The sequence below is a fragment of the Apium graveolens genome, chromosome 5 (genome assembly GCF_009905375.1).
Source record: "Apium graveolens cultivar Ventura chromosome 5, ASM990537v1, whole genome shotgun sequence".
Taxonomy (NCBI): domain Eukaryota; kingdom Viridiplantae; phylum Streptophyta; class Magnoliopsida; order Apiales; family Apiaceae; genus Apium; species Apium graveolens.
In genome coordinates this window covers 235,354,957-235,369,110 of record NC_133651.1, presented here as the reverse complement: position 1 = coordinate 235,369,110, position 14,154 = coordinate 235,354,957, and positions in this window count along the sequence as shown.

Below are 14,154 nucleotides of genomic sequence, written 5' to 3'. Positions count from 1 at the left end.
GGAGCCAGAGGTTAGAATAAACTGATTAAAGTTCAGTCAATTGTTTTCGGGAAAGTAATTCCCAAGGTTATGGAGATAGTGTAAAAGCTTTAGAGTCAGAACAAAGGCGGACGAGTATGATGAATTATGAATCTAAGTTGTAAAAGTTATCAAGATTCGTTCTGAGGACACGAATCCAGAATGACGGGATGTATGAAATCAATGCTTATGTTGTGTTGGTTCATGAAATAATGATAAGAGAAAGGAAAATAAAAAGAAACTGGAGTGGAAAGGAATATAAAGGCAATAGAGTTTGAGGAATGATAAGGGAGTTGGGTATGAGGAAACCCTAAAGACTCGTAGTAATAGAAATAGAAAAGTATGTAATCGTCAGGATGAGGGTGATTCACCATGAGTTAAATTGATGGTTAAAGGTATAAAAGATACATATATTTTATCCCCTATAAGTTGGGAGGATTCGAAGAAACCTTGAGATAGTTCGAAGGATAAATAATGAGACGAGGATAGACTGAGGAGACAAGAAAGTAAGAAATTAGGAAAAATTGGATGAAGGAAGTGACCTTCAAGAATGTGAAGTGTAAGACCGGTGGCTTGATACCCAGAAAGGGAGACGCCGTGTATGAAAGATATCCCAACATTGAGGTGACTGTTGAGATAAACAACAAAAGTAAATAAGGAATTATTAAGAAGAAGTTCACGTTGAACACGACCAATATCTTCCAGAACATCCTTGTTATCGTTACCAAATTAGGCAAGAAAAGCGGATAACCGTTGTTATCTTTTGGAGGCCATATTGATTGACCTCATTTTGAATACAGATGTTATTGTGAAAATTAGGCATATACTATCGAGGTGGGAATGATTGAATAAGACACTCTTATTAGGGATATATGACTTGATTTATCCATGGAAGGATGCATGTACCTTTTTGAAGGTGGAATTAAGGATAGAACATCGGTAACTTAAAACGAATCCTAGGGGAATGCATAAAGGTTGGCATTTCACCCTTAATAGGGATAGTATGAGTTTTGACAGTATGAATTGGAAAGGATTAAGGTAATAACAACCTTTAAGAATCAGTGGAGAAATTTTTTTCAGAAGTATATAAACAATGATTCTGGTATTAATAAATGGTATCTTGATATGCCCTGTATCTAGGGAATTCATGAGGAACGATTCAAGGATAACCTTAGAGGTTTTACAAGGAGAAAGGTAAAATTCAAAATTCTCAAGAATAGAAATGTTGATAAAGGAAATATGACGTAATTATAATGATGCCAAGTGAGGCACGTGTTACACCACGAGAAAGTATGGATCGAACCAGTAATGGTCGAAATTGTTCAGGGCAATTAGGACTTAAGATAAAAGATGTTCTAAGTATGATTGAGAGTCAGTCGTGACAGTGATTAACCTCTAAAGACTGAGGCAATAACTTATGGAAAAATGGTGATATTTTTTTTACTTATCAGATTTTAAGGAAAACATCTTCACATAAGCTGTGATTGAAATGAGGTAGAAAATTATTTGGAGGTGGTTAAAATGACGTTGACTATAAGGAAATTTTACTATCAGGAAAGGCCAAAGAGGTGGCCGACACTTTAAAGGTAAGAGGATAATTATAGGCACTTGTGCCAAAAGAATACAGTGATGATGGTTAAAGCTGTGAAGGTTGTATTATAGTTTGGAAGATTGACATTCCTTCTGATGACTGTGCAATACCCAAACGTAATAGTAGTTGGTAAAGGTTTAATTCGTGTAATCGCCATGAACGGGCTATCTATCTTAGAAGGTCCTATCTTGAGATAAGCCAGGACCATGTTTCAAAAAGGACTAGACGAACCTTTGAGTAAGTCTTCTATTTAAGGCATATAATTTAGAATGGTATTAACCTCCTATCGTTGCTTTGATTGAAACTCTTCTGCAATTTTATCTGCTTCATGTCATGTATGTATGTCAGGATCAGGAGTGTTCTTCATGAATCAGGAATGGTGATTATGTTACCTCCTTAGAAGGATTTGATACGACATGTATGGACTCCGTATGGTTAGATATTAAGATTTCATGGAACGTGAATGACGACAGTAGGTCAGTAGTGGACCATAGTAATGCAGCAATGATTCTGCGAGTAATGAGCTGGTTATAACTGTGAGAGTTGTATTGGAATGGATGTTGAGATTGAGTACCACTAAACGGGTCGTGGTAGTGTATAAGTTATCATTGATAGACTAATTAAGTAGAGTATCTACCTATTGAATATTTATTCTTTCTTATTAATAGAGAGTCGTATTATTATACGAGGAAGGTTACGGTGCAAGCATAGAATTCAAGTAACGATGATGTCTAGAATGAGATCCCAGGTTCGATTTTCGATATCAAAGGAGTTTCAAAGGTGATTGTGTATAAGCTCGAGGAAGAGCATGGGTCCATAGAATGATGGACGGAATAGCAAAAATATAAAGGCATGTGAAATACGATGCTATAATACTTGATGTTGATATAAGTACAAACCTCTATAGTTCAGAGGTAGGTTCCAAGCCAGATATTTTGTGGCAGTATATTTTTTATTTACAATTCTCTTCAATTCGTTCTTTTCTCTTCTTTTCATTTCATATAAACTGAGAAGAACAACCCTTCCAGAAGGGGAGGTATTGCCGATTGACTATCTATCTGTGTGATAGAAGCCGGGTAGGATACCAGCTATTGTTTAATTGCTTGTCAAGTACTAAAGGCTGGCCACCTTCTGTACTAACTATGCAATGTAACAAGTGTTCATGATCATAGTGATCTCTCAATGAATTCTTTTACTTCTATATGATGGATCAAGCTTTCAAAAATAGAAACAGCTGAAAAAGGAGTAGTAAAGTTATGGTGGTATTCGGAATGGAAACACATTCGTGATACTAAGGTTGACGTGGTTATTAAAAGGTTATAGAACGCTAACGAGCAGAATTATAACCAGTATAATATTAGGAACGGAAGGTAGTAGCGATTACGAACTGGAAAAGAATGGGTGTTGAGAAGCAAAAGCTCTAATGCTAAAAGTTATAATGAGAGTCTGTGCAATAGACTTGAAAGAAATTGGAATGATCACTTAACACGGATTGAGTTTTTACGACAATAGATCATATGTCATTATCAAGATGTCGCCTTATGAGATCCTTGAGGGAAGATAATGTCGATCTCCCTTATGTTAGGATGAAGTTGTAGAGCGCAAGATGTTCGGACCCGCAGTAGTCCAAAGGACCAAGGATATAATAGATCTAATCAGAGGACGGCTGGTAGTAGCCCAAGATGGGAACACGAAGTATGTTGATTTGACACGAAAGGACAAGGAATAGGAAGTAGGGGACCTAGTGTTGTTATAGGTATTCCCTTGGAAAGGATGGATGAGGTTCGGAAAGAAAGGAAAGCTAAACCCACGAATTGTTGGACCCTTTGAGGTATTAAGACATATTGGGAAGTGAGCATATGAGCTAGCCCTACCCCTGAACATGTAGCAAGTCATAACGTGTTCCACGTATCAATGTTAAGGAAGTGTAATTCGGATGCCAGACAAATAGGGGCATATGAGCGCATAGACATGCAACCCGACGTAACCTATATGGAGCAACCAGGAAGGGTTATAGAGTGAAAAGGAACAAGTGCTTAGGAGAAGGGTTATCAAACTAGGCAGAGTTTGGTGATAGGACCACAATGTGGGAAAATTTACTCAAGAATTAGAAAGTGCAATGCTTAGAGAGTATCCCTATTCATTTTCTATCTGATTCCGGGACGGAATCCTTTTAAGGAGGGGAGACTGTAATAACCCCAATTTTTGGAAATTTTTGAAACCCTTATGAATAGTGTTTTTGGTGAATGAGAAAACTTTTCATGCCCCACTATGTAGGGATTCTGTTATGGATATTCTGAGATTTTATTAGTACTCTATATGGTATATAAGTGTATATAAAGATCGTCAGAATCCAATTCCGAATACTTTGACTTTTCCCGGAAATCCACTAGATACGAAAAGAATTGAGTATAAGGTAACAAGATAAGAATGATTTAAATTAAAGGATTATAAGAGAGGATCATAAAAGGAATATAATATATTGAGAAAGGTTAAAGGAAACTAAGTAATAAGATTCCGGGTATGATCCCTCAAACGATAAACGAAAACGAAAGTTAAGCGAACCGTATAACAGATCAGCGGTCATTAGGCAAACAATTAGGAAGTTAATCAAAGAGATTAGAGGGGATGATGTCATCCAACCAATGGGAAGAGGACAAAGAGGGAAGGATGACACCACATGATGACATAAGCATGACATAGAAGGGAAGGAAGTGTGGTTGAATTATAACCACACAAAATCAAGGTTAATTAAGTAATTAACCTAAAACAACTCAAAATTCAACCAACCAAGCAAACATTTCATTTTTCACCAAACAAAACATAAAAACTCCTCCATTTCTTCATGAAGCTCTCGGCTTCTTTTCTTAAAAAATGAAGATCCAAGCTCCACCACTTACTATTTAGCAAGGTATTTATCTAAGCTTCCCCACGGATAGTTATATACTTCCTATAAGTTTAAGCTTCTAATTCCAAGCCAATCTTTTTCTATAAATCATGGAAGAAGATGGTGAATAGTGTTTTTCAAGAACTAAAATTTGTGTTCTTGAAGTTTTGTTTAGATTAAGCTTGGATAAGGACTTTAAGGGTGATTCCAAGCCATTCTCTTGATTCTCCACTCTCCAAGGAAGGTATAAACTCCAAACCCTAGCTTTAGTTTTAAGTAATTAGGAATGAATATGTTTGATATAGTATATGTGAAGCATGATGCTTGTTTGTTAAAAGTTTGGTTGAGTTTGTAGAGATTAGTTGGTTTGGTGGTATTTTTGGAGTTGTAAATCTTGATAATTAGTTAAAGAACCTAAGTAAAGCTTTTAGTTCATGTGGAGAATAAGTATAAATTGTTAATGTTGAGTGTTGGGGCTGTTATGATTTAGTTTGGATGGAGTTTTGATTGGGTTGTGAATTGGGGTTGAATTGTGGTGGATTTGGAATGCTATAAATTTGGGAAATCGCGTAAACGTAGACGTCGTAATGTCCGATTTACTTTAGACTGCTTTTGTTCATAAAATTAAGACCCGAGAGCTCCCTGGTAGGTTTTTACCATTGCTATTTTTAGATAGTTCATGTTACGAGCTTCGTTTTGATATGTAGTTCGTTTGATTCCGATGAACGGTTTAGGAGAAACGGCCGTTTTAAGTAACGACGTTTCGTGAACGAACCCTTACCCCTCGCCTTACTTTGAAACATAGGTTAAAGACCTTAAAGGGTTAATTAATGTATGAAACAAATATGTTAATTATGTTAGGCAGTTGGTAAGACGCTCGCGAAGGAATCGCCTTAAAACTCGTAATGGTTAAATTATTAAAAATGGTGGAGCCGAGGGTACTCGAGTGACTTAAGAGAATCATAAGCGTAAAATGAGCGTTAGAGTCTGAGTTGGTTAGAGTATAGATTTACAAGTGACTTTGGTTTAATTCCAACTTACTTGTTGCTTATAGGTTACCAGACTCGTCCCGAGCCATTCGTAACCCCCAGTCGCTCAGGCAAGTTTTCTACCCTTTATACTGTTGTTGTGATGTATATGTGTATATGCATGATCTTGCGATAAATGCATATTTGTTATTAGAAAATTCTTGCGATATATTGTAGCATGTGATATGGTACATATGCATGCATGTTTCGTATTCTTGCCATATATATCTGTTGGTTCAGTTGATAATACCTATGCTAGAGAATAGCGGTAATTTGCATATACCCTTAGTATAGGGATCCAAAGGTGAAAACATTTTCTAAAACCGGGAGTCGAGGATCCCGAGTAGATTTGGTGTATATATATATATTTTATATATATATATGGTAATAGTTTTCAAAACTATTAATCGAATAAGGTTTATTCGATAACTTTATTTTATTGATGAATATTATCTTGAATATTCACCCGAGGACTTATGACTCCTTTATTTTATTATTGAATATTATTTCGAATATTCATCCGAGGACTTATGACTCCTTTATTTTATTATTGAATATTATTTCGAATATTCATTCGAGCGCTTATGACTCAGTTTATATTATTTAATGATTATTAATTGGATAGTCATTTGAGGATGTATTGACTCCTTTACTGTATTTAATGAATATTATTTATAATATTCATTCGAGGTATTATGACTCCGCTTATTATTTAATAATATTCTTTATTTTATTAAAGAATAATGTTTCGATAATCAAACTTATTTTCGATTATTTAAAGAAAGATAGTACTTTCGTATAAGTATATATTTGGTTATTTAATACTCATTTCAAGTATAAGTCTTACAACTTCTACTTCAATTATTTGTATAAAGATTATTCTTTATGGGAATATTATTTAAATAATAATATTCAGACATTTTCTAAAAATATTGGGACTGATTTACTTCATTAAATCAGCATTACTCCAAACACTCTTTAAAGTGTTTTCGAGTCTTCAAAATGATTTTTAAAAGTTAGAGCGGATCCCAAAACTCATTTTTATATTTAAGATCTTCCTTTTTAAGGGGATTTAAATACTCGCTCAAAACCTGAGGGATCCGGCTCTGTGGTGTATTTTATATTCGCAACAAGTTTGCGGTTTTGGTAAATGAATTGATTACTTACCCAACGTTCGGGAAGTAAGTCCATCTATTTGAGTCGGCATAAGCAACATGGGCTCAGTGCGCGTCCATGATAGTGTAAGTGGCTCAGTGGGAGTCCATCAAATGCATAAGTGGCTGAGTGGCACTCCAGCATAAGGTCCTATTACGACCAGGGTGATGACCAGTGGGGAATTCGTCCATCTACTAGTAGAAAAGGTTACTTATTGGTATCTTTGCCTGATCAGCAAGATATCAGGTTTATGCCAAAATTCTTTCCTTTCCAAATTTATTGGATATTACAATTCTGTTCATACTTTACATGACAGAGGTTTTCAGGAAACATATGTATATATATAGGTGTATATATATATCGGGACTTGATAAAGTATATCATACTTCATTTCTTTCAAAATATTTCAAAGATTGAATCTATTCAAGTCTTATCTTGTAGTCTCATCAGTGTGATGAACTTTTGAAACTAATTATAACTTGAACGGTGGTAGTTCAAGTAGTATTTGGAAAATATATAAGTATATTAGAGTATCTTGTAACTTCATCTTTTAAACTTATATCTAGTAAATGATTATCTTATGCATGACAAAGATTTTCAGAAAAACGTTGAGACAAGGTTAGATATATGAGATCACCTTGCAACGATATTTTTATACAGTTATACACTGGAACTCTGTGTGTATTATGCATGGAAGAGGACTTCCAAGATTTTGAAAAGTATTTATGTATATATACTGAATATTTTGCGACTTCATCGCATTAAGATATCAAACTTGGTTCATTTCTTCTTGACCAAGACTTTCATGAGTACTATGAGAATGCTCATATATTGTAAATCATTATACATATTATTTTGGTGGGCTTGTTGCTCACCCTTGCTTTCTTCTTTCATCACACAATATTAGATAGACAAGATGAACATGACCAAGCTTCCAATTCGCAAGCGGTTAGAAAATGTTCCGTAGTTTTCTGGAAGCGTTGATGCCGCCGTAGATGAGGTAGGAGCTACCAATAGGCTAGGTTTTCAACTATTGATAAACCAGACTTATGTATAATATGAATTGTAATAATGGCAAAGAAATGTAAATTTATTCAGAAAACCTTTTAAGGTGTATTGGCTGATAATTGTGGAATAAAATGACTTGTGATTATTTTTGGATGTTCATCTCTGAGACTATGACTTGTGGTGTGTGTGTTTATTGTGGGGTCACAGTACAGAGTAGTTGATTAATTATTAAGATTGGGTGTTATTAAGGGAAATGGAACTCGTGACAACCCCGATCCCCGACCCCGGATTTGGGGGTGTTACAGAAATGGTATCAGAGCCAAGCGTTATAAACCTCAGAGATGATGTGACGTTAAGATAATAAGTTCACTAAGATAATAAGAACTCTTGCCAAGTTCATAGTCGGACTACCTAATGTAGTACTGACAGCTAAAACCCTTATGGGAACCCTTATAAATATCGTGATAGAAGCGTAGTTCGTTACATATATGGTAGCGGGACACCGAACCCTGAGGTTGAGAAGTGACAGCGCGATGATGTTTTATTACTAATTGGAGATCGGATTGTGGATCCGATAGAGCGTCCTAACGCAGGACCGGATGATGTTCATATTGAGGATGTAATGGTTGAGGATGTTGTCCTAGATGGTATTGTTGCTGAGGAGGATCTCGTGGAAGATCCTAACAAGAATGAATAAAGGACCATTGAGGAATTGATGACCATGGTTAGGGAAACTACCAGAGGAAGGATTGGCCGGTCACTACCGGAGGTTCGTTCAAGTTTGTAAAGATAGTAGCCCCTTTAACGCGGCTTACTCATAAGACTGAGAAGTTTGAATGGACAGAGAAATACGAGAAAAGCATTTAACAACTGAAGCAAAGGTTGGTGATGGCCCCTATCTTGGCATTGTCGGATGGAAAAAGGAGATTTTGTGATTTGTATTGACGCTTCGCATAAGGAATTAGGGTGCTTCTTATACAGCACAACAAGGTAATCGCGTACGCATCAAGACAATTAAGAGAATTTAAAATTCGATATCCCCACCCATGAGCTTGGGCTCATGGCAATAGTTTTGCCCTAAAGATTTGAGGCACTACTTGTATGGAGAGAAGTGCGAGATTCACAAACCATAGGAGCTCTAGTACATTTTTACGTAGAAAGAGCTCAACATACGCCCGAGAAGGCGGTTAGAGCTAATCAAGAATTATGATTGGGAGATTCTGTATCATTCGGGGAAAGCCCATGTGGTGGCTGATGCCCTTAGTAAAAAGGAGAGACTCAAGATGATCATGTATTTGAGAGAGTTTATAAGAGATTTTGAGAAAATGGAAATAGAAGTGAAGGTAACCGGAGCCGGTACCGAAAAGATGTTTGAGATTGCAATACAGTCCGAATTATCGGAAGAGAACATATTGTGCCAGAAAAAGTGATGAATGAAGGCAGAGAGCTAACAATTAGATAAAAGATTAATACCGAGAAAGTTGATAAGGGAATAATGAGGTATTCCTACAGAATTTGGGTTCCAAATGTTCAAGAGCTTAAAGATGAGATCTTAGATGAAAGCTAGTTTGAGGAATAAGATTTAGGGCAAACCCTGAATGTGATAGTCAGGGAGGACGCCATCAAGATAGAAGGAACCCATAACAAAACGAAGTGGAAAATGAGGATTTTAACGTATAAGATAACCCCAAGTATGGGAGAAGGATGAAATATTTCATACTAAGGAAACAGAAAGACGAGTAAGGAAGGGAGACCCGAGACGGTTCTCCTATACGGCAATTCATGGACCTGTCTAAAAAGAACTTAGACTACTATCCCCAACCACCACCTTGAGGAAACAATGCGGTGAGAAATTCTTTCAGGGCCTTTAAGTCGCTAAGCCCTTAGAGTTCCAAGGAACAAGCTGAACCAGTCGAGGAAAGAACCTCGCTAAAGGAAATATAGGAATCATTTGAGATTCTAAATGATGGACGAATCACAAAAGACTATTTTGTCACTTACCCTCCTAAGAGAAAGGCCACCCGCTGGTGAAAGACCAAGAAAGGCACGGAGCCAGAGGTTAGAATAAACTGATTAAAGTTTAGTCAATTGTTTTCGGGAAAGTAATTCCCAAGGTTATGGAGATAGTGTAAAAGCTTTAGAGTCAGAACAAAGGCAGACGAGTATGATGAATTATGAATCTAAGTTGTAAAAGTTATCAAGATTCGTTCTGAGGACACGAATCCAGAATGACGGGATGTATGAAATCAATGCTTATGTTGTGTTGGTTCATGAAATAATGATAAGAGAAAGGAAAATAAAAAGAAACTGGAGTGGAAAGGAATATAAAGGAAATAGAGTTTGAGGAATGATAAGGGAGTTGGGTATGAGGAAACCCTAAAGACTCGTAGTAATAGAAATAGAAAAGTATGTAATCGTCAGGATGAGGGTGATTCACCATGAGTTAAATTGATGGTTGAAGGTATAAGAGATACATATATTTTATCCCCTATAAGTTGGGAGGATTCGAGAAAACCTTGAGATAGTTTGAATGATAAATAATGAGACGAGGATAGACTGAGGAGACGAGAAAGTAAGAAATTAGGAAAAATTGGATGAAGGAAGTGACCTTCAAGAATGTGAAGTGTAAGACCGGTGGCTTGATACCCAGAAAGGGAGAAGCCATGTATGAAAGATATCCCAACATTGAGGTGACTGTTGAGATAAACAACAAAAGTAAATAAGGAATTATTAAGAAGAAGTTCACGTTGAACACGACCAATATCTTCCAGAACATCCTTGTTATCGTTACCAAATTAGGCAAGAAAAGCGGATAACCGTTGTTATCTTTTGGAGGCCATATTGATTGACCTCATTTTGAATACAGATGTTATTGTGAAAATTAGGCATATACTATCGAGGTGGGAATGATTGAATAAGATACCCTTATTAGGGATATATGACTTGATTTATCCATGGAAGGATGGATGTACCTTTTTAAAGGTGGAATTAAGGATAGAATATCGGTAACTTAAACGAATCCTAGGGGAATGCATAAAGGTTGGCATTTCACCCTTAATAGGGATAGTATGAGTTTTGACAGTATGAATTGGAAAGGATTAAGGTAATAACAACCTTTAAGAATCAGTGGAGAAATTTTTTTCAGAAGTATATAAACAATGATTCTGGTATTAATAAATGGTATCTTGATATGCCCTGTATCTAGGGAATTCAAGAGGAACGATTCAAGGATAACCTTAGAGGTTTTACAAGGAGAAAGGTAAAATTCAAAATTCTCAAGAATAGAAATGTTGATAAAGGAAATATGACGTAATTATAATGATGCCAAGTGAGGCACGTGTTATACCACGAGAAAGTATGGATCGAACCAGTAATGGTCGAAATTGTTCAGGGCAATTAGGACTTAAGATAAAAGATGTTCTAAGTATGATTGAGAGTCAGTCGTGACAGTGATTAACCTCTAAAGACTGAGGCAATAACTTATGGAAAAATGGTGATATTTTTTTTACTTATCAGATTTTAAGGAAAACATCTTCACATAAGCTGTGATTGAAATGAGGTAGAAAATTATTTGGAGGTGGTTAAAATGACGTTGACTGTAAGGAAATTTTACTATCAGGAAAGGCCAAAGAGGTGGCCGACACTTTAAAGGTAAGAGGATAATTATAGGCGCTTGTGCCAAAAGAATACAGTGATGATGGTAAAAGCTGTGAAGGTTGTATTATGGTTTGGAAGATTGACATTCCTTCTGATGACTGTGCAATACCCAACCGTAATAGTAGTTGGTAAAGGTTTAATTCGTGTAATCGCCATGAACGGGCTATCTATCTTAGAAGGTCCTATCTTGAGATAAGCCGGGACCATGTTTCAAAAAGGACTAGACGAACCTTTGAGTAAGTCTTCTATTTAAGGCATATAATTTAGAATGGTATTAACCTCCTATCGTTGCTTTGATTGAAACTCTTCTGCAATTTTATCTGCTTCATGTCATGTATGTATGTCAGGATCAGGAGTGTTCTCCATGAATCAGGAATGGTTATTATGTTACCTCCTTAGAAGGATTTGATATGACATGTATGGACTCCGTATGGTTAGATATTAAGATTTCATGGAACGTGAATGACGACAGTAGGTCAGTAGTGGACCATAGTAATGCAGCAATGATTATGCGAGTAATGAGCTGGTTACAACCGTGAGAGTTGTATTGGAATGGATGTTGAGATTGAGTACCACTAAACGGGTCGTGGTAGTGTATAAGTTATCATTGATAGACTAATTAAGTAGAGTATCTACCTATTGAATATTTATTCTTCTTATCAATAGAGAGTCGTATTATTATACGAGGAAGGTTACGGTGCAAGCATAGAATTCAAGTAACGATGATGTCTAGAATGAGATCCCAGGTTCAATTTTCGATATCGAAGGAGTTTCAAAGGTGATTGTGTATAAGCTCGAGGAAGAGCATGGGTCCATAGAATGATGGACGGAATAGCAAAAATATTTAGGCATGTGAATACGATGTTATAATACTTGATGTTGATATAAATACATATATGTTTTGTTCTCCTATGACAAACCTCTATAGTTCAGAGGTAGGTCCCAAGCCAGATATTTGTGGCAGTATATTTTTTATTTACAATTCTCTTCAATTCGTTCTTTTCTCTTCTTTTCATTTCATATAACTGAGAAGAACAACCCTTCCAAAAGGGGAGGTATTGCCGATTAACTATCTATCTGTGTGATAGAAGCCGAGTAGGATACCAGCTATTGTTTAATTGCTGTCAAGTAACTAAAGGATGGCCACCTTCTGTACTAACTATGCAATGTAACCAAGTGTTCATGATCTATAGTGATCTCTCAATGAATTCTTTTACTTCTATATGATGGATCAACTTTCAAAAATAGAAAAGCTGAAAAAGGAAGTAGGTAACGTTATGGTGGTAGTTCAGAATGGAAACAAATTCGTGATACTAAGGTGACGTGGTTATTAAAAGGTTATAGAACGCTAACGAGCAGAAGTATAAACAGTATAATATTAGGAACGGAAGGTAGTAGCGATTACGAACTGGAAAAGAATGGGTATTGAGAAGCAAAAGCTCTAATGCTAAAAGCTATAATGAGAGTCTGTGCAATAGACTTGAAAGAAATTGGAATGATCACTTAACACGGATTGAGTTTTACGACAATAGATCTTATGTCGATATTAGAGGACAAGATGCTCGGAGCAAGATAGTAGTCCAAAGGACCAAGGATATAATAGATCTAATCAGAGGACGGCTGGTAGTAGCCCAAGATGGGAACACGAAGTATGTTGATTTGACACGAAAGGACAAGGAATAGGAAGTAGGGGACCTAGTGTTGTTATAGGTATTCCCTTGGAAAGGATGATGAGGTTCGGAAAGAAAGGAAAGCTAAGCCCACGAATTGTTGGACCCTTGAGGTATTAAGACATATTGGGAAGTGAGCATATGAGCTAGCCCTACCCCTGAACATGTAGCAAGTCATAACGTGTTCCACGTATCAATGTTAAGGAAGTGTAATTCGGATGCCAGATAAATAGGGGCATATGAGCGCATAGACATGCAACCCGACGTAACCTATATGGAGCAACCAGGAAGGGTTATAGAGTGAAAAGGAACAAGTGCTTAGGAGAAGGGTTATCAAACTAGGCAGAGTTTGGTGATAGGACCACAATGTGGGAAAATTTACTCAAGAAGTTAGAAAGTGCAATGCTAAGAAAGTATCCCTTTCATGACGGAATCCTTTTAAGGAGGGGAGACTGTAATAACCCCAATTTTTGGAAATTTTTGAAACCCTTATGAATAGTGTTTTTGCTGAATGAGAAAACTTTTCATGCCACACTATGTAGGGGTTCTGTTATGGATATTCTGAGATTTTATTAGTACTCTATATGGTATATAAGTGTATGTAAAGATCGTCAGAATCCAATTCCGAACACTTTGATTTTTCCCGAAATCCACTAGATACGAAAAGAATTGAGTATAAGGTAACAGATAAGAAGGATTTAAATTAAAGGATTATAAGAGAGGATCATAAAAGGAATATAATATTTGAGAAAGGTTAAGGGAACCTAAGTGATAAGATGGTATGATCCCTCAAACGATAAACGAAAACGAAAGTTAAGCGAACCGTATAACAGATCAGCGGTCATTAGGCAAACAATTAGGAAGTTAATCAAAGGATTAGAGGGGATGATGTCATCCAACCAATGGGAAGAGGACAAAGAGGGAAGGATGACACCACATGATGACATAAGCATGACATAGAAGGGAAGGAAGTGTGGTTGAATTATAACCACACAAAATCAAGGTAATTAAGTAATTAACCTAAAATAACTCAAAATTCAACCAACCAAGCAAAACATTCATTTTCACCAAACAAAACACAAAAAACTCCTCCATTCTTCATGAAGCTCTCAGCTTCTTTCTTAAAAAATGAAGATCCAA